This window comes from Cydia strobilella, chromosome 6, assembly GCF_947568885.1.
Source record: "Cydia strobilella chromosome 6, ilCydStro3.1, whole genome shotgun sequence".
NCBI lineage: Eukaryota > Metazoa > Arthropoda > Insecta > Lepidoptera > Tortricidae > Cydia > Cydia strobilella.
In genome coordinates, this window is record NC_086046.1 from 9891526 (window position 1) to 9898272 (window position 6747).

Here is a 6747-nt window from a genome sequence, read left to right on the forward strand (position 1 = left end):
CACTCGCGTTCGCGGTTTCGCGCCGCGATTCGCGCACGAGTGTGGAGGGGCTTTAGAAACTCATAAACAAGTTAAACAAGTCAGGATGAATCGACTGTAATCTAATTAAATGTAATAATATAAACAAAAGTAAGTACCTACTTCTGATAGGCACTCGTGTAAGTAAGTTTCGATACTAACGTGTTTTTTGAAGGTTAAAAAGTAAGTATAACGATAATTAAGAATACTTAATCATCGTTATACTTACTTTATAATTTATATTGAAATATGAACCGTACGTATATTAATTACCTAACCACAGAATAACTAATAGTACTACCGTACAAAAAATTCACTCCTTCACAAGTCAGATTTAGGTATAAAATTAAACCTACACTCGCCGCCTGCAAGCAAAATTGAAACTTATAACCGCGCACGAACCGTGAATCTTCTTTGCGCGCCGCAGTTTTATGACCGAGCTGCGAGTGTCGACTGTCGGCCGGGGTTGTCACTTGACAAGTTTTCACACAACAAATCAAGCACTTACATTTAAGAGGCCTTATTCCTACAAACGAGCGTATTTTGCAAAATGCTTCCTTTTTCATTCAACATTACGACGTAACTATTAGTATTTATTCAAAAACTGTTAACGTTCTTAAATAATCATTTCCTAAACTAGCGGCTGAAATAATTAAAGTTTGCATTTTCTCTTTTTAAACCTAAAATAAATGAGTTTTCCTGGGAGTATTTTTCAAAATTTGCAGTGAAAGGTGTCGTTTCGGTTGCCAATTTTGCAGTAAACAAGAATCATTTGGTACATGAATGATTACAATTCAATTCACCATATCTTGGACGAGGGGCTAAAATGATTGAAAATCAAAGATTCATTTAAAAAAAATGATAAAATACCTTCCGAGTTTTCTTCATTTTTTCGGTGAAAACAGGGTCGCATTATATTTTTTATCGCAAATTGTACTTATATTTTGAACTCAAAATAATATTATAGCAAACTAACTTTATGTGAACCCATAAAAAAATAATCATAACTATAGGACCTATTTTACCGTAAATTTAAATATTTTTAAAAGACGTATAAATCACGCTGCACCGACACTGCGCGCTCAGTCTCCGCCGGGCGCGCTTAGGGGACGGACCTGTGCTCGATCGTCAGGCGTTTGTTTCGTTCGTAATCAACGAGCTAGTTCCGAGAAGTGGTGTATACTGCGATTAGAAAATCTTGATCCTTAGGTGATCAATGTAATCATAGGTACATTTTATAGCACAAATATTAAATTTTTTCGCCTAGGTGATCGGGTCTGTTCAGGGGTGCCGAGCCAAGATGCCAACCGTTTAGGTACCTATAGTTTACATTAAAACCAAATCTGTAGCTGGCCTCTGAATGGGTAGTAGAAACGGGTTCCGTATGTTTTTCCCTTTCCAGATGACCAAGGTGCCTAGCCAAGATGCCAACCGTTTAGGTACCTAGAATATAGTTTACATTAAAACCAAATCTGTAGCTGGCCTCTAAAATGGGTCGTAGAAACGCGTTCCTTGTATCTTTCGCTTTCTAGATGACCAGGGTGCCTAGCCAAGATGCCAACCGTTTAGGTACCTATAGTTTACATTAAAACCAAATCTGTAGCTGGCCTCTGAATGGGTAGTAGAAACGGGTTCCGTATGTCTTTCCCTTTCCAGATGACCAAGGTGCCTAGCCAAGATGCCAACCGTTTAGGTACCTAGAATATAATTTACATTAAAACCAAATCTGTAGCTGGCCTCTAAAATGGGTCGTAGAAACGCGTTCCTTGTATCTTTCGCTTTCTAGATGACCAGGGTGCCTAGCCAAGATGCCAACCGTTTAGGTACCTATAGTTTACATAAAAACCAAATCTGTAGCTGGCCTCTGGATGGGTAGTAGAAACGGGTTCCGTATGTCTTTCCCTTTCCAGATGACCAAGGTGCCTAGCCAAGATGCCAACCGTTTAGGTACCTATAGTTTACATTAAAACCTAATCTGTAGCTGGTCTCTGGATGGGTAGTAGAAACGGGTTCCGTATGTCTTTCCCTTTCCAGATGACCAAGGTGCCTAGCCAAGATGCCAACCGTTTAGGTATCTATAATATAATTTACATTAAAACCAAATCTGTAGCTGGCCTCTAAAATGGGTAGTAGAAACGCGTTCCTTATGTCTTTCGCTTTCCAGATGACCAGGGTGCCTAGCCAAAATGCCAACCGTTTAGGTACCTATAGTCTACATTAAAACCAAATCTGTAGCTGGCCTCTGAATGGGTAGTAGAAACGCGTTCCGTATGTGTTTCTCTTTGCAGATGACCAGGGTGCCTAGCCAAGACGCCAACTGTTTACGCTCCGTAGCGAACGAAACGCAACCGTCTCTGTCGCACTAATATGCAAGAGTGATAGAGAGCGATTACCCTATCGTTCGCTGCGGAACGAACGACTGGCATCTTGGCTAGGCACCCAGGTTAAGGTACCTATAGTTTACATTAAAACCAAATCTATAGCTGGCCACTGTAATGGGTAATAGAAACGCGTTCTGTATGTGTTTCGCTTTGCAGATGACCAGGGTGCCTAGCCAAGATGCCAACTGTTTACGCTCCGTAGCGAACGAAACGAAACCGTCTCTGTCGCACTAATATGGAAGAGTGATAGAGAGAGATTACCCTATCGTTCGCTGCGGAACGAACGACTGGCATCTTGGCTAGGCACCCAGGTTTAGGTACCTATTATAGTTTACGTTAAAACCAAATCTATAGCTGGCCACTGTAATGGGTAATAGAAACGCGTTCCGTATGTGTTTCGTTTTGCAGATGACCAGGGTGCCTAGCCAAGATGCCAACCGTTTACGCTCCGTAGCGAACGAATCGCAACCGTCTCTGTCGCACTAATATGAAAGAGGGATAGAGAGAAATTACCCTATCGTTCGCTACGGAACGAACGACTGGCATCTTGGCTAGGTACTCTGATTATCTGGAAAGCAAAACACATGCGGAACGCGTTTCTATTACCCATTTCAATGGCCAGCTACAGTACAGCTACAGTTTACGTTAAAACCACTTAAAACCAAATGGTTTTAAGTGGTTTTAACGTAAACTGTAGGTACTAAACCCGAGTGCCTAGCCAAGATTCCAGTCGTTCGTTCCGAAGCGAACAATAGCGTAATCTCTCTCTATCACTCTTCAATATTAGTGCGGCAGAGACAGTTACGTTTCGTTTGCTACGGAGCATAAACGGTTGGCATCTTGGCTAGGCACCCTGGTCATTTGGAAAATGAAAGACATACGGATCGCGTTTCTATTACCCATTTCAGAGGCCAGCTGCAGATTTGGTTTTAATGTAAACTATAAGTACCTAAACGGTTGGCATCTTGGCTAGGCACCCTAGTCATCTCTGGGTACAAGTATGTATATGTTCTTAACATAATAAACTGAAATTACTACTACCATGCATATAAAATAAAATAAAAGAGGGGCTAAAACAATAAAAATAATGTTACTTGCTGTTGAAATCGACAAAGATCAAGATTATTCTTCTCTGCGTTCAAAACGCGTTATAGTTGCCGGCGCTCGCGTACCGCGCGTCAACGCCATCTATTGAGTGTTATTTCGTGAAATCGATGAACGCTCCAGGGAATAAGGGCTCTTAAAAAAGTGGCATCTGATGAAGTGGAACTGCTGATGATGATCAGAACGAAACTCTTCAATGACGCATAGTTCACGTTTGGCGATTTGTCCTCTTCGTTATGTTTGTTAAGCAAGTTAGGTTTTCAAGAAACATTTTTGTCAAGCTCGAGTTCTGATGATGGGATCCATGAGGAATCGAGGGAACTCCTCAAATGTGAAAAGCATACATATAGTGATTTTTGTATTTTTATAAACAAATCTAGCACTTCCATTTTAAAAAGTGACATTTGATGAAGTGGAACTGCTGATGATAATCAGAATGGAACTCTTTAATGACGCATAGTTTACATTTGGCGATTTGTCCTCTTCTTTATGTTTGTTAAGCAACTTAAGTTTTTAAGGCATATTTTTGTCAAGCTCGAGTTCTGATGATGAGACCCACGAGGAACCGAGGGAACTCCTCAAATGTGAAAGGCATACATATAGTGATTTTTGTATTTTCATCAACAAATCCAGCATTTACTTTAAAAAAAGTGACATTTGATGAAGTGGAAACTGCTGATAATGATCAGAATGGAACTCTTCAATGACAAATAGTTCACGTTTGGCGATTTGTTCTCTTCCTTATGGACCCAGACATAAACTTGGACCCGGACTCGGACCCGGACCCGGGTCTGAACATGGACCCCAACTCGGACCCGGACCCGGACCGAACTCTGACCCAAACTTGGACCCGGACAACCGGACACGGACCCGGACTCTGATCCGGACCAAGACCTGGACCTGGAAATGCTACTAGAAAAGTGGGTTAGGTGGGTGGTTGGGTTTTGAACTGCGATTCTCACAGAACAGAACTGCTATCAGAAAAGTAGGTTAGGTTAGAGCTGTGACCCTTACAGAAACGAAATGCTATCAGAAAAGTAGGTTAGGTTAGGTAAGAACTGCGACTCTTACAAAAACGAAATGCTATTAGAAAAGTGGGTGGTTTTAACTCCTTTTCTACATAATTAGGCAAAAGATGCTGTCTTTTTCATTTCATTGTCTGGAATCTAAGAGTGCACCATCAACAATAAGTGAACATTCAGCGGCCCCCAATGAAGTCGGTTTTTTTTTCTTAAAAATTATTTTAAATTTAGGATGCAAGTTCCCTGCCGAGGTTTTCCCGAGGGGCTACATTATAAAAAAAAAATTTGAAATTCTCACAATGAGCTATTTCATTTGATATGTAACACGATATGGTTTTAAAAACTTTATTTTTTAATTTTCTCATTTACCCCCCAAAAGTGGCCCCCATGTTTAAAATTCATTTGTTTATGTTACACGTCCGTCTTTGGGTCACAAACTTACATATGTATACCAAATTTCAACTTAATGGGTTCAGTAGTTTCGGAGAAAGTAGGCTGTGACAGACGGACAGACTGACAGACAGACAGACGCACGAGTGATCCTATAAGGGTTCCGTTTTTTCCTTTTGAGGTACGAAACCCTAAAAAGGAGTGTAGAGGTTTTTAAAGAGTCGGTAACGCCCATGTAATATCTCTGGTGTAACAGGCGTCCATAGGCTACGGCACAAACCACCCACACAGGCGGTTTTCTGTGGGCTACGGTGACTGCCTATCATCAGGCGGGCCGTATGCTTATTTGCCACCGACGTGGTATAAAAAATAAGCGGGAAAGCGATAAGATGAGGAGGCTATGTGGTGTTCATAATTCCGTGATAATGAAAATTCGGTTCAAAATGAGTTTGTTGTACCTACTTACCTTCAAGTGACTCGAGAAAGAATTTCTTGGTATAATCATAATCATTTTATTCATAAAACCAATTTACATGTCAAAAACTTATAATTACAATACAGTTGAAATATAAATCGAGATAAAACTTAAAATTAATATCTAAACAATAACATCTAAACAATATCTAAACTATATTTAGTCATGTTTTGTAAAATAGGTATTAGGTACACATGTATTTTACTTTCCTCGTGTTTGTTGAAATTAAAAGTAAAGTGATTAACTCGGGTGAAACTGGTGATAGGCACCCATTCTGACTCGAACTATTGGAAAATAACATACACACACAGTCTACTAATAAATGTCCTTTACGGTTGTTATGCATGGTGTGCAAACGGAGAACAAGTATCTTCATACAATATCTATTTAAGTAAATTTGTGGTGTTTGAGCGGAACCTCTTCAAAATCTTACAAATACATATGAGGGTCCAGACACGTATTTACAAAAGATGATATGGCAGAAAAAACACTTCGCCCTCCATTTTAATAATGTATGACCGTGTGACGCTACAACGGGTCAGCCACTCAAGGTGACGGCCAGTCGGACTGGCGCATGGCGCACGCTGCCATTTGAAGCAATTTACGTTCGGACACTATTCACTATTGCTTGAAGAGCGCAGGTGAGTGTCCCATTCTGGAGAACCATCAGTATAATGACTTTGAGAAATGTAGCAGCCATGCGCCATCGAAGCGCACTGTAACACTGGTTCTTCTGAGTCTAACGCTCTTACGTACGAATGGTAAATGATGGGACAATGCAAGGTATCCTTACCTAACATTACTGACAACACATTTAGTTTCAGCTCTGTATCCCTTTCGTATGCTATTTATTATGGATCACACGTATACTAGGCTGAATCGACTGAGGATCTCCTGAGAAGCTTTGTGTTGTGAATATCAGCCTCAACCAAATGAGGACTGACTTGAATTTATTACGATTTTTTAGCTGTTTATCTGCTATATAAAGGCAAAAGATTTGATTTAAATTATTTTAAATCAAAATAATACCTGTTTAAGTTCCCTTTATATTCTTTATAAACATATTCTAAGCAAAATCTCATCCAAACTTACTAAAAGCTGTACTTGAAAGTTGAATACCTTTACAAGATGTAGTTGAACCTTGGGTTCATATTGCAAAATTATGCAGTAATCGTAACTGCAGACCCACATATGTATATGAGTATGTAGAAGAACCTGTTGTGCCGTTAAAATTTGAAATAGTACTACCTTACCTACCTACATACTATTATTATTGGCACCCGACCAATGGTATTTATTTGAACATCCTTAGTGATTTTGAATGATTGGAAACGAAAGAATAAAGAACGACAAATAC